The sequence below is a fragment of the Lissotriton vulgaris genome, chromosome 6 (genome assembly GCF_964263255.1).
Source record: "Lissotriton vulgaris chromosome 6, aLisVul1.2, whole genome shotgun sequence".
NCBI lineage: Eukaryota > Metazoa > Chordata > Amphibia > Caudata > Salamandridae > Lissotriton > Lissotriton vulgaris.
Window position 1 is genome coordinate 365,229,032 of NC_141694.1, and position 27,297 is coordinate 365,256,328.

At 46.5% G+C, this 27,297-nt stretch overlaps 1 protein-coding gene and 1 pseudogene across 3 annotated transcripts in view; both read left to right on the top strand.

The window, feature by feature from the left end:
- EIPR1 (EARP complex and GARP complex interacting protein 1) overlaps positions 1–27,297 on the top strand; it is a 919,114-nt gene that overhangs the window by 412,674 nt on the left and 479,143 nt on the right. The gene's annotated exons all lie outside the window — the stretch shown is intronic.
- On the top strand, positions 14,342–15,136 carry LOC147707345 (small ribosomal subunit protein eS6 pseudogene; annotated as a pseudogene). Its single transcript, XR_015296615.1, has one exon. The product of XR_015296615.1 is annotated as a small ribosomal subunit protein eS6 pseudogene (transcript).

Below are 27,297 nucleotides of genomic sequence, written 5' to 3' on the forward strand. Positions count from 1 at the left end.
TACACACTGCAGGAGCCCACCAACCACCGTTCCACAGAGCTTAGCACCTGACAGTCGTCCCTCTCAGTCTCTTAGCCTCTGTGACTGCCACCTGCCATGTGATCTACAGAAGTCCAGGAACAAGTAAATGTTCAACGAATAAATCACTTCCCACATTTCCTTCTCTTTTATTAACCATTCCTGGTATCTTTCTTAGAGACCTGAACCTCCTTCATAAAACTTTCTAAAACAGTACTCTTCAACAACCACAACCCGGTAAACCTCAAATAAAATATACAAGTAATGGTTGGAAAGCTTTCTTTCGGATCGACAACAAGAGGTAAGATTGGGCTCCCATCATTCTATCTCAAGGGAGCTCACCAAGGGAGTGCCACAGGTCCCTTGCTTAAGCCCCACACTTTTCAACGTGTATGTGGCCCCCTTGGCGGACGTTGTAAGATCTTATGGGGTCACCCCTGTGTCGTACGCTGACAACACTCCGCTTTTGTTCCCCTTTAAAACCCTAACGCCCGCAATACAAAAATCTTTTGCGGACGGAATGAGGGCAATATCTGACTGGATGGCCACAAATCGCCTCCAGTGCAATGTAGGCAAGACTGAGGTAATGTTGTTTGGGGAGGCCACACTTTTGTGATCCCCGGAATGGTGGCCCCCGGATTTAGGACCAACACCAAGCCCCAAACAGATCGTTAAAAACCTCGGTGTGCGGCTAGACAAAACACTTCTGTTTAAAGAGCACACAAATCAAGTAGCAGGATCCTGCTTCCGGGTCATTGGACTGCTACGACGAGTCTTCCAATTCCTATCAGATTCTTACAGGAAGACTCTCGTCCAGGCCTTGGTTATCAGTAGGCTGGACTACTGTAATGGCCTGCTGATCTCGGCCAATGAGGAACAACTACAGAGACTACAGGTGGTCCAGAACACTGCTGCAAGACTAGTTCTCAACGCCCAATCAAGGTCTGCCTCACTCCCCTCTTGACAAAACTCCACTGGTTGCCAATTAGACAGCGTGTAAAATTTAAAATCTGCTGCACTATTCACAGATGTCCGTTTGGCAATGGACCCAAATATTTAAAAGAAAAATTCAAACCCTACAAACCCAGTTGTACCCTGCGCTCCAGCAGTCAGCAACAACTCCAGGTTCCAAGGATAAAAAAAGCTAGGCAGGGAGGGCGAGCCCTGTCCTACAAAGGCCCCATCCTATAGAACTCACTGCCCTCTGCCCTCAAAAATACTACCAATTTCCAATCCTTCAAGAAGTCCCTGAAAACTTTTCTATTCGTCGCCTGTTAGGAATCTCTCCCCTTCTTTTTCACAGCTCAGAACTAGGTCCTGGCCCTTTGGTAAAGCGTAAGCGCGGAGATACCCTTTCGGGGGTCGAATTCCAGCGCTATACAAGAATATAAATAAATAAATAAATATGAGCATAAAATAGCATAAAGGCTATGAGAGGAACTGTGTGCATATGACATCAGTACTGAATCAATATACATTGCTAAGCAAATCAATTAGCAAAGGAATAAGGAAAGGGCATTCAAATTATTTATAGGTATTTGCATTTGTATTCAGCATTAAATGTTCTTAATCTCTTCTTCATAATGTAGACCCTCAGATACAATCTCCAAAACACATGGCACTGTCTAACTCACACACTAACATCAATTTTTTTCAAACAAAATCTATATAGTAACAGTATTGCTCCTTTAAAGATTTCTTCTTTGATAATGTCAGTGTAAACCTCCTTATCAACCCCAACACCAATATCAACACCCTCTATAGCTTACACATTAATGCCCTGAAAACTGATTTTGTTGGTCATGCAGTCTTTAAAGTATGCTACATGAAATAAAAGACCTCCACATGTTGGTACATTGCAGATAGCTCACTTGCATTCAGAGAGCTCCTGCAACAAAAAAATAAATGATGCAATACTCAATGAAAAGGCAATCTTACAAAACTGAATGTTTACTGGTCTAATGAAACCACATGACCAGGGCCAGAACCATGTACTACCAGTAAGCCTTTTCAGAAGCCTCAATTAAAAGTAACATTATTTTCAAAGCAGGCAAGCAGTGCTTAAACTCACTCCAAGATCAATCAATATCCCACTCAATTGACAAGTGACATACTACCCAGAAATTCTTCACCGAATAAATAGACAATATCAGCACCACACTGACAGTATAAAGGAAGTGGCTATTGTCCCTTCCACCTTCCACACCAAAGGTCTTTTCTTTAAACTGCTATCCATTACTAAGCATGCAGGCCTGCCTCTGCCCTTAAAACCTATGAAGGCCATATCCTTCTATGCTGTATTATTAAATCCTTTTCCAGAGAAACATTTGCACCCATTATTGATATTGTCAACAACTTCCTCGCGCAACGTTTCATCCCCAACACCCTCGCACCAGGCCAGATTTCTTACTACTGAAGAAGGCCCTGAAAACCTTGCCGATTGCTGCTTGAGCAATACTCACATACCTGAGTTTTCATGGATAAAGAATATACTCACTGTCCAGTTGCAATACCAAATACTCAATAACTCCTTTCTGCACAATGACCTTTAAAGAGTATGTCTGTCCCAAATGTGGGCAACGTCTTTCCCATCACCATCTTCTTTCCCACTCAGCATCCTTTGAAACAGTTGACTATCATGCTCTAATTAACATCTTATCATCTTATACTAGGTTCAATACCCATCTTACTGTCCCACCAACCAAAGCTAATTTGTCTAGACAGGCAGATTTCAATGGCCGCCAATGATTTACCAGATCAGATCAGATCAGGGAATGTCTGGAAGCCGTGTTTGAATGGTTTCAGAGGCATAGTTTGAAATGCAACTCGGATAAGTCGGAGCTGCTCTTCTTCGGAAGTCCTCCGGACCCCGAGTGGAAGTCCTGGTGGCCGCGTGACGTCACCGCCGGAGGACACCTCGCAAAAAGCCAAAAATCTGGGTGTTTTATGCGATGTTGATCTCTCTTTTAGACCCCAGGTTGTAGGGCTGACCGGAAAATGCTTCGGCATTTAAAAAATGCTGCGGAAGTTCCTTCCTCTAATATCCCTCCAACATAAAAAATCCTAGTTCACGCCTTGATAGGTTCGCGTCTTGATTACGCGAACGCCCTCTATCTAGGCCTCCCAAAATATCTTCTGGCTCGTTTGCAGGTTGTACAAAATTCGGCAGCTAGAGCCATCTTTGGACTGCCGCGAAGGGCTCGCGCATCGGAGCTGCTTAAGAGACTTCATTGGCTTCCGATTGCCAAAAGAGTCACTTTTAAGATCTTGACTCTGGCCTTCAAAGCTCTCCACTCGACCGGCCCTAACTATCTCCGGAAGCGGTTGGCTTTCTACGCTCCTAGGAGGTTCTTGAGGTCCGCAATGCAGGCCAAAGCAGCTGTTCCCATCATAAAACGTGCTCGTACTGGAGGTCGTTCTTTCCGGTATCTGGCCCCGTGCTTTTGGAACAAACTTCCTCTTGCTCTGAGAACTACCTCTAGCCTGCTTGCTTTTCGAAAGGACCCGAAGACGTGGCTTTTTGCCCAGTAATTTCTCTGCTGCCATGTGGAGGGCACTGTGTTATGTATTTTCCTTCTACGTCTCTCTTTACCAAAGCGCCGGGACACTCCATGGAGTAGCCGTGCGCTATAAAAGAGCTTTTATAACATAACATAACATAACACCTAGGATCCGTCATTTCCCACTTCATTTTGAACCTATTCATGGAGCCTCTCCAAGTGCTCGTAATCTACCACATACTCCAGAGTTACCAGTACCATTAAGACACTGGATTCTTGAGTCTGTACTAGTATCTACATTGTTTGACTAAAAGCTCACCTCAGGCTCTTCCAAGTGTTGATACTGGCTACCTACCTCATGATATACATGTGTGAATTCACAATGCAGTTGCAAAAGCCTTTCCTCAGAACCAGTGCTACCAAGAAAACCCAGACTGCTAATACAAATTAGTCCTCCTTCACAAATTTCATACACCTCTTCCAGAACTCAACTTTGAAATGACCATCAAGTTGTAGCTTTACCTACCTGGATTGTCTCAACACCCTACTTGGCAGCATTTTCAAACTCCAAACAGGATTCTATACAGTCCCAAATACCACTGCATGACTCATCATTGGACTGAAAAAGTGCTCTCTACAGGCACTCATCCTTTTCAAAACCAACTGCACCACCTAGAAGTAAATAACTTTTAACACTGTAACTAATCTAGAAAAAAATATACCATCTCAATTCGAAAAGCAATGGAATTACCGGTCTTGAATAAAGAAAAAAAACAGAAGGCTCGCCTCAAGCTACACACCAGGAATTAGTAGGTGACCCAACAATGAATCAGACGTAGGTCACCTATCCTCCACTTCAGCAAGAAGCTTCAGATCCATCTATTTTTTCAAATTTATTTATTTCTGCATTTGTAGAGCGCCTGGTTACACAAACTGGTGTGTGCCGCGCTGGTAAGACCGTTAGCATCCTTTGGGAATTTGTGTCTTCAGTTTAAGTACTACTTCTTATTCTTGTATGTACAACCATGTTTTTAGTTTTTCTGGAAAAGTTTCTAGGAGGACCTTGTTCATTATGTATAAGGACCTTATATACGGCGCTGTTGCAAAGGCAAAGTGATTCTCTCATTTGCATGGGGACACAATCTATTCAAATGAGGGAACATCCCCTGAACATATGACTGGAAGTACATATGCACCAGCTCTATTGGTATTACAGAAGGAACCGCATAAGCATCTGGTAACAGCAGACACACATGCCCGTTGCGCCTCCTGAGCACCATGTGTAATATGGAGCCTAGTCTCTTTGTAAATGATACTGCAGATATGCTTATTTGCTGCTGGCATAGTCAAGGGACGACACCTTCAGAGACATAAAGGTATGCACCCTAAAGGGAAGGACAGAAACATCTACATGTTCACTGAGGAAATTAATAGTTATATATACATTAGTAGAACAGAAGGGAAAGCAGTTGGAGGGTGGAGGCAACCTCCCCTCTCCCCTACAAAAATATGCAGAGTAGGTGAGCAGGCCAACAGATGGAGGCGGGGGTGGGGGGGCAGAAGCCAGGTGCAGAATTATTTGTAGGTGCCACCCTGCTTCCATTAGGTTGGCAACACTCTTTTATCAAATAGCAAGAGTTCTAGGAAAGGTCAGCATGAGGAGATACATGTTTTAAAAGGTTAGGCCGCAAGAAAAAGAGAGGGTAAGCCTTTCTCCGTATATACTTCAAGGAACAACATTTGCATCCACATCAGAACTGTCCCAACACATCTGCAGCTCAGAAAGGAGCTCAAGACCATCCTCTTCAGAGAACACAATACATTCACACAATAGGATTCACTACTCATGAACATCCTGCTTCATTTCGTATCTGAGGTTACTACTCTTGTTCGCTTCTCTGTTGCTTTCTAGCTCATTTTGTACCCAACAAATAATTAAAGATACATATTTAGTTACATATGCCTTTGCATTTATGAGGCTTTTGCCTAAAGTCACCCGGAATCATTGAATTAATTGAACTACCAGTCAGTCGACAGGCCAACTGGGGAAGATCCTGGTTATGAGAAATAACTGATGTTGGTTTATTATTGTTCTTTTGATAAGTGTGGAAGGATGATCATTTTGCAGATCACACTAATCAACCAGTGGTTTTTAAGCAGGCAAGTGACTTCTAGGGCTGCTGATGTCACGCCCTGTGTAATAGAGACATTTAATAGATTTATGAGGTGATTAATAATAATGAGATGAGGCAAGCTGATTGAACATTTCCTGCAAAAAGCATCAATTTTGTTTTGCATTTGTTGGTTATTTTGTAAATGTCTAATCATATAATAGGGCAAATGAAGAAAATGTTTGACAGTTTACAGGGCAGTGATTGTATCCTCCCCCCACAGATGCGATCAGGCTAAATTTATGAAGAGATAACGATGAGTGGGGAAGTCAAGGTCATCCTAGGTGTTAAACGTTGGGCTTAGTAGTGAGAGATATCATTGCTTTATGTATGCATGTCTTGGGTAGATTGAACAGTTTTTGGATCAAGTGCATCCACTAAGGTGGGCACCTTACTCATAAATCAATCCTTCTTCCGGTGTTTTGTGCATTGCTGCAGTGTGTTTAAAATTGTGAAGCCTCACTAAATGAATATTACCCCGAGCAGCCCCGGGGTGAATACGCACTGAACAATACTTTGTCTGGCAGGTGCTTATGACTAAGAGCCCCTTTAATTAGATTCATGCATCCTAGGGGCACAAGTACTGAGCAGAACCCACACCTAGTAACTTTCCTTTTTAAAAAAAAATCCTTATTCAGACTCCAACACATACGCAGACAAGAAAAATAAATACTGTTACAATTCTTATAGTACACAATACGTATGCATAAAGAGTTCGTTTTTTAAAAATTAACAACCACCCCCCTACCCCACCACCCAACCCTCCCCTCCCCCAGACCCAGAGAGTTCAATTTAACTCTAAATATGATCTAATCTAAACTTTTAGATTTGATACAGCACACCAATAATTAAAAACCAATTTTTACACTTTCCCAGGTGATCTGCCTAACATACTTTAAATTATATCAAGCTGAAGCCTCATTAATCCAATTAGTGACTGGTCCCCACATTTCCAACCCCCATTTCTTTTTTTTAGCACCCGAGCGTAAAAAAACTGTTTTCTCCCAGCGATAAGTGGCTAAAAATTTCCCAAGCCAGCAGTGTACTGAGGGGGGTTCTTTGTCAAGCCATACAGTAGCTATACGAATCCTAATCACAGCCATCGCAGCGAAAAGCAAAGGCCATCTTAGAGCAGGCATTTCTTGATTGCTTACTCCCAATACAATGACTTGCGGCGTGAGAACAACCTCAAACCCAAACATATTCTTGATATATTTGCCCACTTCTGCCTGTAGGGTACACAATCTAAGACAAGCAGCAAACATATGCACACTATCTGCAGCAGGGCAATCACAGCGAGAACAGTGTATTCCTACAGATCCTCCCCATTTTGAAATTCTTGCTGCAGCAATATATACATTCAGCCATGTTTTAAAACATTGTACTTGGAGATTGGTTGAGCAAACCACCGTCTGGCCCATTGATAAGGAATTCTCACACTCCCCTGCCCCTGCCTGCAGCAATTCCTGACAGCGATCCGTGTGCTTGATGAGGTCATCCTCCGTTTCATTATTAAGTGCTATATAAAATGTCGAAATCGGCGAGTAGGCCCCTAAAGCAAGCTCCAGTAAAGGGACTTTAAAGCCAGTAATAGCTTTCCTCGTTAGGAAATCTCTCGGTTGTAAAAATTTAAAGAAAGAGTTATTGTCAATCCCAAATTTCTCCTTGATTACATCAAACGGATGCACATTATTATCCTTCATAAGATCACCTATATATCTGATCCCTCTAGCCATCCATTCCTTCATATAACCGTCCCAGAAGATATCAGGCAATAAATCATTATCCGCTAGGGGTGTGTATCTATGTATCCTGTTAAGTTTAAGTTTTTTCCTCCCTGCCACTCAAATCTTAAAAGCACCTAACATAGTTTTAAACTTCACTCTTTTGAAGTAGGCATAATCAATATGTCGCATAAGGCACCCACAAACCTCTGCCCCCATTATTAGGCTGTATATAGAAATATAAGGTGTTTCCTCTAGTGTCCCTCTCACCTTCCCCAGCAGTTCGGGCATATGTTCTAATGCGACCGCCCAATAGTATAACTGGAAGTTGGGAACGGACCCCCCCCCCCCCTTGTCTTTCGGCAAAGTCATGTATCTAAGTGCTCTACGAGGGCGTTTCCCAGCCCACAAAGGTTTAGAAACGAATTGATTAAACGCAGAAAACCGAATTTTATTTATTTCCATAGGGATGGCCCTGAAGAAGTGTAAAATTCTGGGAAGAAGTAGCATCTTAATGACATTACATCTTCCCAGAAGTGTAAGGTGCAGACAATTCATTCTATTAACACCTTGGCTGCTGCTTGAATTGCCCCCCTGTGCCGGACAATGCAGAACAGGGTGTGGTCGTGACGGAACCATTCCGTCATCAGCACAGCTCAACCGTGACTGATGACGGAATGGTTCCGTCACCAGCATCGAAGGGGTTAAACTCGGCTCTAGTCCTTTGCAACAAAGGCTCCAAATTAATTTGAACTAGCTCATCCACATTGGCCGAAATCTCAACCCCTAAATATCTAGCGTTGTCACCAAGTTGTATATCATTCAGACATGCTTTAGCATTTTTAACAATCATTGTCTTATTTTTGTTTACAAAGTACCCTGAGATTTTGCCAAATTCTTTGGTCTCCCTTTCAACCTCCTCAATAGCCTCCTGTGGATTGGCTGTTATTACAGCAAGGTCATCTGCATATGCCAATATCTTCGTATCCCCACCTACACACCGGACAGCTAAGATCCTGTTGTTCTCTGCTATTTTATGAATTAGAGGATCTATGTACAGAGCAAATAGGAGTGGAGAACGGGGGCACCCCTGCCGGGTGCCACAGGTGATTTTAATTACATCCGATAAGGAATTCATCATAGCTATCCTGGCCACAGGGTATTCATACATACATTTAACTGCAGCAATGAAGCCCTTACCAAGGCCTTTCCTCTCCATGATCAAACCTAGAAAGGGCCAGGAGACCCTATTGAATGCTTTTTCAGCATCAAGTAGTATTGCAGCCATAGAATCTCCTGCCACCTTCACATAGTCAAAAAGGGTAATTATGCGCTGAATATGCCCGGTTGTCCCCCTACTGGGTACAAACCCGTGTTGAAAGGGAAAGACTAATTTTTGAATAACCATATCTAACCTTTTTGCTAAAGTTTTATAGTAAATTTCACATCACTGTTTACCAACGTAATAGGTCTGTACGACCCTAAATCTGTAGTATGTTTGCCCTTTTTTGGAAAAACTATAATGTTAGCACTTTTACAAGAGTCTGGGGCAGCCATATCTAATTGTGCTCTGTGAAATACCTCCACCATAAGTGCGAGAAGCTGGGTCTTGAACTTTTTATAAAATTCCCCTGGAATTGAATCCCTACCAGTGGATTTGCCCAGTGGCAGGGAGTCGATAGCTTCACTTACTTCGTCCATTGTAATTGGTGCGTCTAGGCTACCTTTTTCCTCAGCAGATAACTGGTCATATATTTGCCCCCTTAAATAATCTTCCATTTCCTGGCGCCCAACCTGGACATCCTCCGTATATAGCATTTGATATTTCTTTTTTAATGCAGTGGGGATAGCATCCGTCTCCTTTAACAAACCAGCCCCCGGATCTCTAATTTCCCTGACCTGGCTTTGCACTGTTCTTTCCCTTGTGCGCATAGCCAGCATATGACCTGCTCTCTCACTATTCTTGTAGAATCTACTTCTTCAGGCCAGATATGTACCGGCCGCTTTGTTAAACGATTTCTCTGTAATGGCGGATCTCGCAATGGTGATCTTTAATTGTACTGCCGCCGAGTCACCCCTACCATTTAAAACCTCAAATAGCTCATCTTCTGCATTCTCCAGATTCTCATATACTGAGCGTAATAAGATTTGTTCCCTCTTTTGCGCCTCCCAACCATACCAAGAGGTTTCTCCTCTAACCCCTGCCTTCAGTGTGTCCCGTACTATGCTAATATTAGTACTCCATACATATATTCTCCTCAATAAACCTCGGAATCCAATCCCTCAATTGCTGTATGTAGCCCTCTTCGCATAATAAAGCCCTACAGAATGTCCAGCGTGTCGGCAAGCATTGCCCGCAAATTCCTAACTCCATAACCAGAGGGATATGTGTAGGAAGGTGGATACCTGACTATGGTTGCCCCCAACTTTTTGCCTAATGTTTAGCTGGTTTTCGACTTAGTTGGCCTGGGATCCTGCTATTCAGGACCCCAGGCTATCTACTCTCTCTGTAAAATGGACTCCATGTACTGTAGGTACATACCAAATTGGATATTGGGTCACCCTTGTGAGTCCCTGTATAGTGTACCATAGGTACCCAGGGCATAGGTGCACCCAAGGCCTACCAGGGACTGCAGCATGCCACCCCTGGCTGGCCACTCAAATAGACACTACTGGCTGATCACTCAGCTGGGGCAAGGCCGTGTAACCACCCCTTGCTTAGGTGCAGTATTCCTATACCTACTTACATATAGACACATAGTAACCTATAAGTCACTCCTATGGCAGGCCTTAACAATCCTGAAGGCAAAGTGCTTGGTTATGTGTGAGATGGTGCTCTAGCATGAGCTGAGCCTGTCTGCAGCTTTCGGAACCATGTCCTTAAAGCTGTTTTATGATATTGCCATACCATATACTCTTAAGTGCATTATAATCCTCGCGGTTAATGCTAACTTTGGTTTGGCTTTATCAAAACATGTCGTGTAAGGTGTCATACACTTTGGAATACTACCCCCTCGCCAATTTTGGCGACGGGGGTAGCATTCCTCCCTTCTAGAGGGAGAAGACATGTTAGTTCTGACTATCCCGGTTAAAGTTAACCAGATGTCCCAGCATCACAAAATAGGTGCTGCTGCCACAGACACAAGTCTGACCTCCTGCTGCTGGGAGCCCTTCCAGTCACAGAGGTTTGGACAATAGGTTTCCTGCTTGGGGAGGTGCGAGCACCACCCCAGACAGGAAGATGTGTATTGGGACAGGGAGGGCTGAATAGATTGAGACACTGCCTGAGGCACACTAGGTGCTTCATGCATAGCCCAGTTCAAGCCGGTTACTGGGGCACTCTAGCCCCAGCTCTGGCGTGAAACTGGACAAAAGAAAGGGGGTGTAACCACCCCCCTTCCTGGTCCCACCCAGAGGAGGGATCTAGTGAGCAAACCAGCCCCCTTTAGTTGTATAAAGGTAGGAGCTGACCCAGGAGAGATTAGATTAATCCTGGAATCGACTGAAGACGAAACTCTGGACCCTTCGACATTCATCCAAGCTGAAGACTGAAGAATCTCCCTTTTGGCCAAGGAGTGACCACCCTGGGAAACCAGGCACCATCCAGCAACTCAACTGCTTGCTTTGTCCCCGTTCCCGCCGGAACCCGAGCACAGAGCACGACAAGACCTCGCCTCCTGGATCCCTCTGACCCTACTGCACGACTCCAGCACAGCTGAACCCCGTGGAAGGCGTCAGGACCCGTGGAAGCAGGTAACATGGAAACTCTGCAACTTGCTAACAGCGCAGCTCCTGAGGCCTCCTCGAAGCTGTGCCCTGGGGACTGAGACACCCCGACACCGAGCTCCACCTGCACCGAAGACCAGCCCTCCACACTCCACGAGATCTGCATGGGGCCCTTCTTCTCGACGCGTTGTCCGGTTGCTGGCCCGTTGGCTAGTAGCCCCTGGCGACGATCCTTTTTGAAACTCCACCGCTGGTCTGGTTGCTCCAGACTGGCACTTGCCTCCCTGAAAAGGTGAAGTACCTCAGACTCTCCTGGTCTGCACCAGAAGCTCCTTGTGTATCCTGCGTGGGTTGCCTTTGCTTAGGCTTGTTGGCTCTGACCTTGAAGCCGACCCCTCCATCTGCGAGATCCTTCGTGGGACAGCTCCTCTCCAGCACCTGGTCATCCTTGACGCCTCCTGGTCCGTGTGGCTGCAACGACAAGCTTCACCCCAGCACCTGATTGCTCCTCGACAACGTCTGGTTCCTTCCTAGTTCCACCCGGTCACTGGCTAGTGACCTAGACTCTGTCCCCTCTGCTTTCAGGTCCTCTTCATCCTCGATCCACCCTTGGATCCACCCAGACATCTTCCTCCTGGTCGCCTGCAGCATCTTTCTTCACAGGCCCCATAGACTTCAACGGCGAAACCCGACACATCTTCACTCCTATGCATCCACTTCCTGTGGGTGAGGTAACGCGAGTACTTCGGTGCTCTCAACGGTATTGACTATCCAAGTGTCTAGGTTTTTAGTTGTAACCTTCTAGCTAGACCGGAAGTGTCCTAAATCTTCATTTACTTACCTTTTACGTTTCTATTGACTCTCGCGTGAGAGTGATGACTCTGCACGCGCCACCTGTGGGCCTCCTACTCCTAACCTAAGGGTCAGATAGTGTAGCCCCAGCGATTCCCTAGGCCCTAGGCCTTCTCCTTTCCCAAATCGTGGTTCTTATACCACTTACTAAGTATATGGTTTGACGCGCCCCTAGGGCCTAACTGTATATTGTGCTATTTAAAGTATTTGTAAGTGTAACTTGTTATGTGCTTTTGCCTATGATCTCATAAAGAGTTCAGAGGAGTGTGTTAGTGAATAAATACATATACATTTTATATATATCCTGTGCGGTGTCCTTTCATTTGATATTCAAGGGGTTACATATGGTAAAACAGCTGGCTTTACACACCCTCAAGAGTCTTTTAGCCTAAGACTGTTCTGTCCACGCTACCCCTAGGATAGCTGGTCTATAAGGTTGACTTTACAACCATCACCATAAGGGTTGTTTGGACTGGTGCAAGGTGTTCACTAGAATAGTGAACGTCATATACCAGGCCAACTTCTCACATTATGGTCTGACATAACTTTCGGAAATTTGCTTATCGAACATCCAACTAACAGTTCTTGTGAGACAAAAAAGAAGTCCAGTCTAGCATGCATTTGATGCAGTGCAGAGAAATATGTAAAACCAGGGTCAGACCCCCTTTTTTCTGCCCAAACATCTACAAACCCGTGCAGTGATCTAAGTTGACAAAACGCTTTAAAAACTCTGGGTTTCCGCCCGCGATACAGAGCCTTTTGGGTATTAACCTGGCAACCCATGTTATTCAGATCCCAACAAAGTATCAGGGGAAGAGGCCACCCCACTAGCTCCACTTTTAGCCAATCAAACAGAATAGGGTCGTCCAACACAACACAAAGAGTGTACATCCAATTATCCAAACACATTTGCACAATGACGCATCTTCCCATTTAGTCAGCAAGAATACGTGGATAGCTTCCCAATCCTTTTCGGACCAAAATCGCCACCCCTTTTGTCCGAGTTTCCTGTGTCGTATGAGTGATAAGTTGATATCCCTCCATCTCCAGAACACCCTTCCTGCTACCCTCAATATGTGTTTCTTGAAGGCATAGGATATCTGCCTTCAAAAACTGGACATCAAGGCTGATTCGCCTTCTTTTTTGGGTGTCATTTAACCCACAAATATTGATAGATGCAATTCTAATTTTCTTTATTTAGCCATAAGCAACATTTCCCAACCTCTCCCAGACCAGCCCCACAAATACCAAAAAAACAAGTGTAACCCCCATACAATACACAAACTTCTCTGTCTCCCCCTGACCCCCCCAAAATCCTCCCACCCATCCCCACCCCAACCCCCTCAAAAAGGCAAGAAAGGTCCAAGGACCCTTGTGATGCCTCCTGCATGTTGTTGTGCCCCTAGTCGCCCTCTACCAAAGAAAAAACAATATTTAAGGAAGGAAACCACAAAAAGAAGACAGAAACACGAAATGCAATTACGAAATAAAACCAAGCAACATCAGAAAAAAGAAGCAGTAGAAGGATCAATCCCATTTTAGCTAATATCCCCATTCAGGATTCTCAACCCGGTTTCAACTCGACTTCAGTTGTTGATGATATGATTTTAGGTCAGTTCCTGTAAGTATTCCTGTGCCTTAATCTCTGATACAAATACTCAAACTGAGCCCTTATGCACAATTTTGAATCTGGCCGGGCTCATTAAAAAGGCCTCACAACCTAATTTCTGAAAGTCGGAGATTAACTGCCGGAGACGCAATCTTCTCTTCACAGTAGAGTGGCAAAAGGCAGGCTGCACAAAAAGAGTGTTCTGCAACCGACCTCCTTGCAACAGGTCTGGCCCTTTCAAATGCAGATTGTCGAAGGAGAAAATTTCCCCCAAAAAATAAGAATGACCCTTGGTTTCTCATCTTGACTTGGTCTTTTCTTCAGCATCAGGGGAAACTGATGCACCCTTTGGACCTCCACGTCCCAGTTCCAATGTGCCAGCTCAGGGAAAGACTCCCTAAGAAGTCTCAGAGTGAACCCCCGGATATCATCCTCTTCAGCCTTTTCTGCTATGCCAAGAAGTTTCAGATTCTTCCGACGCAGCCTATTTTCAAAGTCCTCTAGTTTCCAGAGGACGTCGGTCATCCTACCCTCGTTGGAAGCAGATACTTTCTCTGCGGTTTCTGCGCTGGCTTCTAATTGTACAATACGTTCTTTCAGTGCAGTGGTGCGCTCTCAGATCTCTGAGCAGGTTTTATTCACTTTACGCACCGCACTCTGCAACTTTTTTGTAGCCAAATGAGCCCTCTTATGTTCCTGGCGTGCCTCTGACTGCATCTGCTTTAATGTAGCATATCTTTCCGGCGGCGGATCTCAGGCGAGCTGCGAGATGAAGCTCAACATCTCCTTTCCGGCCACTGGCTGCCAGAAGCTCATCGAAGTTGACGATGAGCGCAAACTGCGAACTTTCTATGAGAAGCGCATGGCCACCGAAGTTTCTGCTGATCCCTTGGGTGATGAGTGGAAGGGATATGTGTTCCGAATCAGCGGTGGCAATGATAAGCAGGGGTTTCCCATGAAGCAAGGTGTCCTGACCCACACTCGTCTCCGGCTGCTCCTAAGCAAGGGGCACTCCTGCTATCGCCCAAGAAGAACTGGAGAACGCAAGCGTAAATCTGTCCATGGTTGCATTGTTGATGCCAACTTGAGCGTGCTCAACTCTGTGATTGTGAGGAAAGGCAAGAAGGATATTCCTGGCCTGACTGACAACACTGTCCCCCGTCGTCTTGGTCCAAAGAGAGCAAGTAGAATCCGCAAGCTCTTCAACCTTTCCAAAGAAGATGATGTCCGCCAGTATGTTGTGAGGAATCCCCTAAGCAAAGAAGGCAAGAAACCTAGAACAAAGGCACCCAAAATTCAACGTCTGGTGACTCCTAGAGTGCTGCAGCACAAGCGCAGGCGTATAGCTCTGAAGAAGCAGCGCACTAAGAAGAACAAGGAGGAGGCATCAGAGTATGCCAAACTTCTGGCCAAGAGAATGAAGGAAGCCAAGGAGAAACGCCAGGAACAGATTGCCAAGAGATGCCGGCTGTCTTCGCTGAGAGCCTCCACCTCAAAATCTGAGTCCAGTCAAAAATAAAACAAGCAAAATAAACTTATTTTTTTGTGGTAAAAAAAAAAAAATGTAGCATATATTAATTCCATCGATGGAGGGGATACCTGGTCCCCTGGGTTGTTGCCAGCACAAGGAGTGGTTTCCACATTCATAGACTGGGTTTTGTGCTCCTCTTCCATTCTTCTATTAAATTGGGAAGCATAATAATCACATTTCAGCTGGCTAGAGTGACTATTGTCTGAAGTGAAGCCCTTATCCTTATCAGACTCCTTTACACTCCTCTTCTTCGTACAAAATGGTATGCGTTTCTGTATGTCCGGTTTAACCGAGGGGCTGCCACTATCTTCTTCTGTAAAATCATTATCGTCAGTTTTATCCCTCCCGCTGTTAGTAGACAGGTCTGAGCCTACTAAGATTACTGGTAGCATTAATGAGTTCAGACCCAGACTGCGTTTAATTCAAGGGGTACAGACCTTTCAGGCTTTTCAATTATAGGCTTTACCTTACTGATGCCATTATTGCTCCTTAAATCTCGCGGTGCAGATTGGAGAGCCAGGGTAGCTCTATATGAGAGAGGTAGTCGATAATGCGTTCCTCCGGGGTTGGGCCACGCGAAGCATATAGCGTTGCGTAATATTCACGAAAGCGCTCCGCGACCTGTGCGTTCGAGAGAGGAACTTCCGTCGTTGCGGACCTCAGCACTAGTATGCTCGTCCTGTCCCATCCCCGCTTAGCCAGCCGCACCAGAACCGAACCCGGACGCTCTCCCTCACAGTATGACTGAGCCGTGGCGTATTTGCCCGTATTTGCCCAGGTGCTTAACTTCGGCGTCCGCCTCCTCGTTATACTCCTGCAGTGCCCCAGCTATTTCCTGGGCTAGAGTCTCGCTGTCATCCTGGAGTCATTGGAGCTCCAGGTCCTTGAGCTTGGTTTCTAAGGCATGTAGTCTGCCTCTAATCGATTTTAGGACCCCGAGTGTTTAGAGATAGTCACACCCCTGACGTACAACTAGAGCGCCTCCCAGACAGTCTGGAACGAGTCAACAGAACCCTCGTTGGCATCAAAGAACGTCTCAATAGCCGTCGACAGCTCCTCTCTAAAGAGAGAGGTATAGATGCGTTCAAGGGAGTTTGTTTAAACACCAATTGATAATTTCAGACTGATTTTGGAGGATAAATTAATGATCCTTACATGCAATCAATTCATCAAAAAATATATACTTAATTATTTATATAGCCTCTATTTGACACATGGACAACATTGTCCATGTGTCAAGACCAAATAGAGGCCCATGTGTCGAGACCAAATAGAGGCTATATGAGTAATTAAGAATGTATTTTTTGATGAATTGATTGCATGTAAGGATCATTAATTTATCCTCCAAAATCAGTCTGAAATTATCAATTGGTGTTTAAACAAACTCCCTTGAAGGCATCTATACCTCTCTATCTAATCACCCAAACCCTCAAGGGTATTCTGGGTTGCTCACTTTTTGTTGATCATACCTCTCTAAAGAGGGCATCCAACAAAGAGTACGGAGGGAAGCGCCATGCGAATGGTGGAATGCGTCGCGTCGGCGTGGTCATTGACAGTAAAATCGGCGAGTGGTCCGAATAAGTGCGCGGTAGGACAGTACAGGTCTGGACGTTAGTAAATAATTGCGACGCGACAAACCAATAATCTATTCTGGTATGTATATTATGTGGGGCCGAGTAGTGTGTGTAACCTCCCAGTGTAGGATGTCTATGCCTCCATAAGTTCAATAAGTCCAGACTGGTGAGCTGTGCATCCAGCACTCTAGTTGAGGCCGACGGCTGACGGGCAGGGCTGTCCGACCTGTCAATACATTGCTGTCTTGTCATGTTAAAATCGCCTCCCCAACAAACCATCTCCTCTGAGTGCAGCATAATCTTAGCTGCTAATTCTGTTAAGAAATCCGGGTGGTCGTAATTAGGACCATAAGTGTTTACTATACACATTTCCATGCCCTTGCCACAGCAGTTGGTGATCGTGTATCTCCCTTCCCTGTCCGTCACAAGCGGCGTCAATTTCAGCGAGGCTTTTGGATTGATCCACGTGAGGACGCCTCTTGCATGTGTAGTGAACCCCGCGGCATTTACATTACCCATGAGGCCCCGGTATCGCAGTATGTGACTGTCTGGGGGGAGGTGCGTTTTCTGCAATAGGGCTACATCCACTCTATGTCTAGCAAAATATTGTAAGATCTTTCGCACCTTACGGTGGTCGTTTAGGCCACGTACGTTCCAGGTCAACAACTTCAGTGTATCGGAGCCTTATCCCTCCCGTGTCATCTCGTCCGCAGAAGTCTGCATGAGTCGCCCACCAATAGTGTCTGGATCATTCTCGTAACAAAGTATTCTGCCATTGCCACACATGGAAACTTGTAAAACATTCCCTCAAGACACAGCCTCACCCCCCTCCACCCCTTCCTGATGCCGCAGCATCTGACCACTCCCGTCCCTCACGCACCCATGCCTGCCCTTCCCCAACTAGGCTGCGGTCTCCCCCCATCCCACAGAACTCACCCACGCCTCCCCGCCCAACCCTAGAACATCGAAACCCATAACAGGAGAACAGAGCTCCCCTCCCCCCTGTGTCCAAACTCAGTGGGTATCACACGAGGGCAAAGGTAGTCCGCAATTAGCAAGCTTTAGTAAAAAATGTGTTACATTGCCCCCTGCCCCTCCCCCGTCCCAAGTCCAGGCTAGTATTCGTATAACCATCAGCTCTAACCAACCATCCCTTAGTAGAGAAACAATAAACAGCTAAATCTCGCGTGATGTAGAAACAAGTATAGCCACCTGCTGCATTATCCGTCCCACATTCTCAAACCGGAATAACAGTGATATCCTGCTAGGCAGGAGGCAGGGTTTGCCATAGCACTTAGCAGCACAGCATATATCTAGAAATCCGAAGCCGCCCATTGACGAACACATAGTACCATCCAGTGTATCTATCTACTGCGACTACTCTGCTCAGAAAAAAACCCTATTCCGCATCGCCTCGGCCACACCAGCAGACCGGGCAATAGACTAGGTCTCGTGTAGTTTCTCCCCAACGTCCCCACTCCCCCCCCCCTCCCCCCCCCCCACCCCATGGAACATCCTGCATTATAAATCTTGCAGCTTATCTGTACAAAGCTCAGTCAGTCTTGATCGTCCATGGAGCCCCCCGCAGCGCCAGACTCCTCATTCATGGGCGATCGGTCCTCCCTCCGTCAGTCCTTAAGGGCACTCTGCAGCGCTTTAGGGTCCGTGAAGATCCTAGACTTCCCCTGTCTGTTGATTCTCAGTTTCGCCGGGTATAGCATCGCGTAGTCCGATCCCATTTCACACAGTTGTCGTTTCATCGACTCGAACTGTTTCCTTGCCTCCTGCACCCTGGCAGTGAAATCCAGGAATAGTGAGAGAACCGAGCCTTCATACTGTAGTGGTTGTTTGTCTCTTGCCAACTTTAGAGCCACATCACGGTCCCTATAGTTAAGCAGTTTGTCAATTATGGGCCTCGGGGGTGCCCTCGGCTTAGGTCGCGGGCCCAAAGAGCAGTGGGCCCTCTCTACCACAAACATCGCAGAGAAGGCCGTGTCACCAAGGAGCTTCTTCAGTAGGTTCTCAACAAATAACTCCATGTTCCCAGTTTGAATGTTCTCAATCAGGCCCGTAATGTGGAGGTTGCATCGCCGAGAGCGATGCAACCTCAGTCTTGTCAAGTAGGGACTGCATGGCTCTGCCTATTTGCTTATTTTTGGCGCCCAAAGAGGTCTGCGCGTCTTCCACTTCAGTAAGGCAGCGCACAGACATGTCAATACGCTCCGCCTGTTTGTCCAGCCTTTCAGCCATGCGGTCCATGCGGTAAGTGAGCGCATCAAGCTTTGTCCCCAGTGTGGTCATCCCTCCCTGGAGGCTCTTTTCCATAGCTATGAGTAGTCCACGTAAGTCCTGCTGCTGGGTGTCCTCCGTCGTGTTGCGTTCTCCATTCTCATTCCCTCCTGTGGCGTCGCCAGGCCTGGGTCCACTAGGGCCGAAGAATAGCTTAGGCTGCGATCTGTCCGTGCGCCCCATTCCAGCCTCATAGTTACACGCACAGAGTTGCAAACAGCCCGGGCACCGCAAATAACTGCCAACCAGGCCGTCTCGTTGGTGCACCGAGAACTACAACAGCGTCGCGTAGGCAGCTCAATAATGGAGGCACAAGCACCGCGTACCCCAAATCTGTGTGGTCAGCGTCTGGCATCCACCGATATACGAACCTACTCCAAAGGGGGCACTGGCTGGGGACAGGCAGTAGACTCCCCCAGTCGACCCACTAGGGAAAAATATCAGTATCGATGGCAACAACCCCGCGTGGGGTCACAACTCAGCAGGTGGTGTGGGTAGATGTCACCCTGGCACGTGGGAGGTGAGGGGGCTAGCGCAGAGAAACCCTCACCTTGTAGCGCGACTCTGGAGGAGAGTCAAAGCATCAGGGCCTTTGCAGCAGTTCCACACAGCGCTCGTACTCCGAAGGGCGCCTCGGCCCCGGCCTGCCTCCACCAGTACTACCGTCTGCGGGTAGGCACCGCCGCCGACGAGGAGCTCCGCCGTGGGCGTCCGAACCCTCGCACCCCCCCCCCAGCCAGCGCCAAATGTCGCCTTCGGCGCGGCAGCGCGTATCCCAAGGGTCTCCCCAGCCGCCAAGGCTCCCTGCAGGCCGCCAGCCAGGCCGCAGCTCTGGGACACCTGCGCCACAGGCACGGCCCTCCACACCAGGCTCAGTTCTCAAGGATTGCCAGGCCTCAGGCACTTCAGGTCGATACCCAGGAGCCTCGTCCTCTGGCACAAACAGCTCCTCACACCCCGGAAACGGGCATCGCAGCACGGGGGCCAAGGGGCAATTGCGATCTGCCTCTCCTCCTTCAGGGCAGCAATCCTCGAAGGGCAGACCCCCAATGGGCCAGGGCGGGGGGGGGGGGCCGGGGGGGGGATTTGCAATGGGCAGAGCACTCCGTACGGCTCGGCGGGGAGAGCAGGGGGCAAGCGCAGAGGCGCACGCCACAGAGCCCAGGTACTGCCGGCAGCCTCACCGCACTCGTCGGAGGGCCGTGCCCACCTCCTCTCTCGATATCGCCGCATATCAGGCCGTCCTCTGCGTGTCCACTCCTCAGATGTAGCGGCGGGCGCAAGCTCCTCTCTCCTCCTGGCTTGTGCAAAGGCCGTCGCCGTCGTAGCTCAATCGTCTGCCCCACCGACAGGTCGCCAGACTCGCTCCAAGAAGCCAGAGCGGCCTCGCCACTGCAGCTCCGTCAGGCTTCAGAGTCCGTTTCAAGGGACGCCGTCCAGCACAGAGGTCAATTTCGCGCCAGCCAGGTTCCCGGGATGGTCAGCAACAGAGGACTGTAGCCAGGAACCATCGAAATGCAGTGTATACGCAGGATTCTTGCAGGATGTAGGATGAGACGGGGGAGCTTTCGGCTCAGGCAGCCATCTTGGTTGCGAGCTAGCTCCGAACCCTGCATTGTTTTTATTTTTACCTTTAGGTGAGTCCTTCTCTCCGGGAGCAGAAGAGAGACCTCGCCCTGCAAACATTTCGGGCACCATCGGTTGTTTAGGTCTGACAGCTCTCTCGGACCTCCTCCCCTCCGGTTCTGTCTCATTCGCCTCTCCTCAGGCTGACCAGCAGAGCCCTGTTTACTGGCTGACTCGAACTCAAACTATTCCCCTCCATTTCCACGCACTGATTCAGCGATGCTCCTTTAGCACCCCCCACACCCCACGGTTGCACTGGGCTCCTTAAGGCACACTTTCCCTTTCGGCGGCGTAGCAGTAATCTCGGTGGTGTCAGAAACAATATTTTTCTTTGTTGACAGAAGCCCGTCTCTCCTCTGGAAGATACAGTGTAGCGGCATAGCCCCCTCGCCTCCCGCAGTACCACGTATTTAGCAGCGGACACTGCTGCCGAGAAGAATCTCAGAGCCCGCCCTGCCAGGAATCCAGCCTCTCTCAGCAGCCTCATCGGGTTCTCAAAACCCAGCAAATATCAGCGGTAAGAAAGTTTCACGGCGTCATTCCTCTTCACTTTCTCGCTGGGAGCATTGATAGAGAGTGACTGCCTGCAACACTCAGGCAGCCACCATCTTGTCCCCTATCACTCTGGTGACTTTCCAAGCTGAGAATTGACCTCAGTAGGTTCATACATGTATGTTTACAAATTCTAAAAACTCTTAAAATTGAAGGATCAGATGGGTTCATGGGATGGTCACATACATTTAACACTGTGATATTTGTTAGTTTTTTTATTATCACCATACTTAATGCAGTAGCAAAATTAATTAGGTCCTGAAGAAAGCTGGGGTTCTTAGATCCATAGCGGCTGAAACTAGTAGACCATTTTCGGTAGATTTGTTCGAAACCGACACTGTATTTTTTAATAAGTCCACCAGTGGTCATCAATAAAGGGTTTTGGGCCACTGTTGCGACTTTTTTTAATTCACTCACATTTATATTCTTTGCACTGCACTTTTCTTCCTTGTCACTATACGCCTAGTCTACCAACATTTGGCTCATTGCCAGAAGAGCTGAGGTGACATAGGGCGCCTTTGGTTTTCCAAATGATGACACTGGCCACCAAGGGCAGTTGATGGAAATCCTTATTCTTCTGCCCTCCTCAGGGTTTCTCCTGACATGAAGTCGCAAAGGCTCTATCAACCTTTCATTTTTACTCACAGCTAGATTGATGAAACATTCAATGTGGGTTGTTTGGCTTACTTCTGTTCTGTGTCTATGGTTACATATACCTTCCTTTGTTTTGCACTTAGACCATCAGTTTTCTTGTGTTATGTATTAGTAGGTTTGGGGATTAAAACTGTTGGGTCTTTAAATATTCTCCCTAGGACCCCCCCTCTCTCCCTCCTTGGGAGTGGAGTACTGTGTGTTTAGTTCATGGGATGTCACCCAGTAGAAATTGTGATGACATTTTATTTGCAAACGGCTGACTCTAGGGTCAAAAATCCCTAAAACAGTAGCCTGGCGCTACACTGGTACTCAATTCAACATGCTTCCGAGGAAAGGGACCACAATACCAACAAATGAAATGTAAGCACCGCAAACACAATAGGACCATGCTTTCCATGCTTACACCACAGATCGACATCCATCCTTACTATAAGAAATCCATACGGGGCACTGCTTTCCTAGCTGTGCACCTCACTACCAGCCAAGTTTTGAAGCATTGAAGAGCATTTACCGTTTAAATGATATGTGAAAACATGGCTGTTTCCAAGATAACTGCATTGCCCCATACCCTGAGATAGAACCCAGAACAATTGTAATCACCGTCCTCATGCACAATCTACTGTCTTGCAGTCCACAGACCTGGAACAGTCTGACCATCACAGAAATTCTGTGTCTGGGTAATTTATGAAGGTCTGACCTGGATATTGCCTGAATATTGTATAGTCCTGTAAATGTATACAAAACGAACAACTATATGTCATATCAGTTACACAAAAGGTAATGGTTGGAATGCTAGCAGATAGTCTAACCACTGGCAGTTGCTTGTTGTAGCATTCCAACCTATCATTTTTCACCAATGTGTCAGTCTAGACAAACACCCTTGGTATGCAAATCAGTTCTGACCCTGCTCCTCATGAGAACAGCCCTGGAACGGATCTGGACCTCCGACCTTGAGATCACTGACTTACATATCACCCCCTGCACTTGGTCTGACCACCACTTTATCTGTTATTCCATTCCAACATTCCCGTCTCCAAAGCCCCTCCTCAAGACTCCTCTATGGCCAGGAATTGGAGCAGGGTTGATCCTTTAACACTCTGCGCTCTCCTATCCTCCTCTATGCCCCCAATCTCTCTGCCCACTGGCCACCCGGTATCACCGCATGCTCAGGCAGAAAACATCAATGCCTGGCTGGCATTGGCGAGAGATAGTCTTGCTCCCCTGAGAAAGCTCAAATGTAAGATGCCCCATTACGCTCAGCGATGGTTCACCAACAATCTCAAGGGAAAGAAACTTGCCCTGAGCCAAACTGAGCGCAAGTGGATACAGGATTACTGTCCTATCAAAAAATCTATCTGGACACTGGCCCTCAATGATTACAAGAGCGCCATACTCAGAGCAAAATCTGATTACTTTTCGCTGAAAATCCTGGATTCCACCAACAAAGCAAAAGACATCTTCTCCATTGCGGACAAACTCGTCAAACCTGACCGTGTCACTGTTAAACCCACCCCTTCACAATCCCTTTATGACTCCCTTGACACATACTTTATTGACAAAATCATCAACATCAAGGCTAGCATCCCAAAGGCCACCCCACCCCCTGACTCCGACTATGCTTATCGTAATCCCCTCCATCTTGAGCTTTTTCTGCGGATTACTCAGGAGATCTTCTTCTCCCTCCTCAAAAGGGTTCGCTCAAGCTCCCCGACGGACAGTTGCCCCCCTTATATCACGCAGGAGGTCTTTTTTCATCTTCCCGAACCTCCCCTATTGCTTCTTAATTACTCCCTCACCACGAGCATTGTCCATAACCTCTTTAAGACCGCGGAAGTTGCACCTATCTTTAAAAAAGTAGGCTCTGACCCCCTTGTACTTAGCAACTTCCACCCAATATCGTTGCTACCCTTTTTGGGTTAACATTTGGAGGCCCATGTAGCAAACTGCCAGAGCACATTTGTGGAACACTCCCAAAACTTAGACTCGCATCAAGCGGGCTTTAGGCCCAAACATCCTACTGAGTCCATCGTTCTGGCGGTTCACGATCAACACAGAAAGGGGGCTAATCAGAACATCGCGCAGGCACTAGTGCTCCTAGACTTGTCGGCGGCTTTCGACACCGTCGATCATAATGTATTGGTTGATCGTGTCGAGAGCGTTGGCATCCGTGGCCTCCCGCTAAAATGGATCATCTCCTTCCTCAATGATTGCTACCAAGCGGTCCGTCTTTCCAATTTCTCCTCTGAGAAAAAGACTGACCTGCGGGGTCCCTCAATGCTCCTCTCTTTCCCCTCTTCTCTTTAACCTGTACATTTTTCCCCTGATTTTAGATCTTCGGAAGAGAGAAGTAGTACCTTTTAACTACGCTGATGACCTCCAGCTTATCTCTACCATTGACTCGTCACCCTCCTCAATGGAGAACTTTCAATCAACCATGAACTTCATTAGCAACTGGATGAATTTAAACCAGTTAAAGCTCAATCCTGACAAAACGGAGCTGGTTCTCACCGGGACCTTGGCCAATCCTTGGAACTCTAACTTTTGGCCCCCTGCTTTGGGATGTCCACCCTCCCCAGTCAGTTCGGTCAAAAGTTTAGGTGTCACAATTAGTAGTGACCTCACCATGAAGGCCCAGATAAATTTGGTGGTTTGCGTTTGCTTCTTCCACTTGCAAAGAATTCGGGAAATTAGCAGATTTTTATCCTTTGAGGCTCGTATCCAAGTTACCCTGGCCTTAGTTATGTCGCATATTGACTACGCTAACTCACTGTACCCGGAATCCCTGCATACCAATCACACATGTTACAACTGGTACAGAATCAAGCCGCCAGGCTTGTTTATGGCCAGCCTAAATCCCACCACGCGAAACCTCTGCTTAGGAGTCTCCATTGGCTCCCATTGACTCAGCGCAGCCTCTTTAAACTTGGCTGCCTGATCCACAGAGCCCTATCAGCCCATGGACCTGCTTTTATTGCCACCAGAATTCAGCCTTATGCCCCCTCTTATGTGCTACGCTCTTCCAGCCTGAATTTACTGACCCCTTGTTCATGCAAACGAAAAAAACATGGTGGACTAAGATTCTCGACCCTGGCTCCTCGGTTCTGGAATACCCTCCCCCCCCCCCCGACTTGCGCCTAATTCCCTCCTATCCTCAGTTTAGGAAATCCCTTAAGACGTGGCTTTTTGCCCCAGGCCTTTAATTAACTAACTCACTCTGCATCTGTCTACGCATCTCCGTTTAGCGCCAAGAAACCGCTGGTGAACACACGCTTAATAAGTAATTTTTATCATATCATATCAAACCACCCAAATTGCTTGGTAAGTCTCCCTCCTGAAGAGAACACAGGCAACCCCAGACCAATATCAGTCTCAGTAGGCTTTTTCAGTGAGGTATAGTTTGGTTCCATAACAACAAAAGGTGATAACCAGCTTAGTGGTCTGTGATCATAAGCAATGCCAAACCATACCTGCACAGCTGATCAACACTGACAGCTTACTGGAAACCACAAACGGTGCGCCTTTCTCTCACTTCCTCATCCATGACTCCACTAATAAATGCATCCTATAGCAAAATAGCCAAATCTTAGTGCTCATCTGACCCGATGTGGAAACACCGCCCACATAGAATCACAACAAAGATAATAAATACCCTTACAAACACACATCCTCCACTGTGTGGTAGGCTACCCATGTAGGCAAGTGCTCCATCGCCCAACTTAGAGGTAGCAAAAGTCCAGACTTTCGAACTTTGGCTCAAACTGTTTAGCAACTGAGCTTTTTAAATTCAAAAGAAGGCCAGAAAGAGCCTTCTTCCCATTCATAAAGCAATGGCAGATAAATGATGATGAGTATTTTAGCTCTCATGACCCAATTGTGCCTAGGTTTTTGAACTATTAATTTATTAGCCAACTCAGTAGTACTATTTTTTTAATAGAATTGCAATGGATGAAAGACTACTACTGGGATTTGGATCCGTGACCTGGGGCTGGCGCCTGATCCCATTGGACTATATCTTATCAGCACTAAGCCTTTTGTTCACCCTCCTGCCAGAAAGTGCCTTAGGGCAATTTAGTTCTTTAATCTGCCCTTTGAGTATAGTTAGTCCTAGCAGCCCTACATTTTCATACAAAGCAAATTAACAATTGCAAAATGTTTTGCGTTGTGGTTTGTTCCATAATGGCTTTTCCAGATATATCTTTATAATTATTATGGAGCGTAATAGCTCTCAGAAAGGACGAGGTAATTATTTCACAGAAATGCACTTGAATAATATTGTAAGATGCAGATCAGAAAAGAGTAGTGACAGTACTTTTATATTCACCAGAGAAACACAACAGCGATCCTTGGGGATGTCAAGAAAGTCAGGATTTTAAGAGTTCCAAAATGAATATGCATGCGAAATCCATTTACATACCATCCATGTAAAACGGGGGTTATTTGCATATGCTTTGCTTATCCTGAAAGGTTGACAGATTCGAAGTCCCACAGGACCAGAGTTGTCTTAGCCTCCTTCCTCTGCACATGTACGGAAAGTGGCAAGGGGTCCTTCTGTCTCGGATAGTTTTTCATATCTTACATAGCTGAATCTTTATTACTTGCTAGAGCATAGCGAGAGTAATTGATAATAGATGTTTTTCCAATGTTGTAGGCTAGTAGCCAGTTAGTTCTTAAGTGGATTGCCTTGGCTCTTCGAGCTCCTTATTAAATGCACCATTTTGTAGGGCGTTGGGTTACCACTAATTTAAAATTAAAAGAATGAGGTTAAAAGGCATAGTGGCATTTGCATGGTGTACGAGGCTAAAACAGTAATACCAAAAAAGTGATGGGTGGAAGATTGAATTAATCCGTACACTGGTAATGACTCTGGACCACATTCCAGTCCCCTGGTTTTAGCATAAGGGTGGTCCTCGGTTACAATGTAAGCAAAACAAATCAGTGAACTGGAACGTGGCTGAGATTATTTTAAGTATTCAGTCATCACATTTTTGTTTCTTTTTGAGTATGATGCTAAAGGTGTATTACCACACATCAGGCTCTTGGAACGAGGTTCTCATTTGTGTATGCGTGTCGACTGTGCTACACATATCAACAATTGGTATATACAAACATTTGTAGTTGTGATGGTTGCACATGGTGAGTGATGATGAATGAAGGTTTGAGTAGTGTGAGTACGCTTATAATTGGCATTGCTGTATATTGGTGTTGTATATATAAGTACCATGTGTGGGGTGGTGAAAGTGAACTTTGTCATGTGAAAGGACTTGTGACAATATTCTGTTCAGGGCTTGGGATCTCAAGGGATATCGTAATGTGTCTGGTTTAAATTTTACAAATCTAATTACGGGTTGTCTGGATTGAGATGAGAGGGCATTGCCTGCCCAGAAGCTCTAATTTTGGCCAGTAACCCAGTACCTAAATCTGGTCATTATTGGATACTGTCCATGGATAACCACACACACACACACACGTAA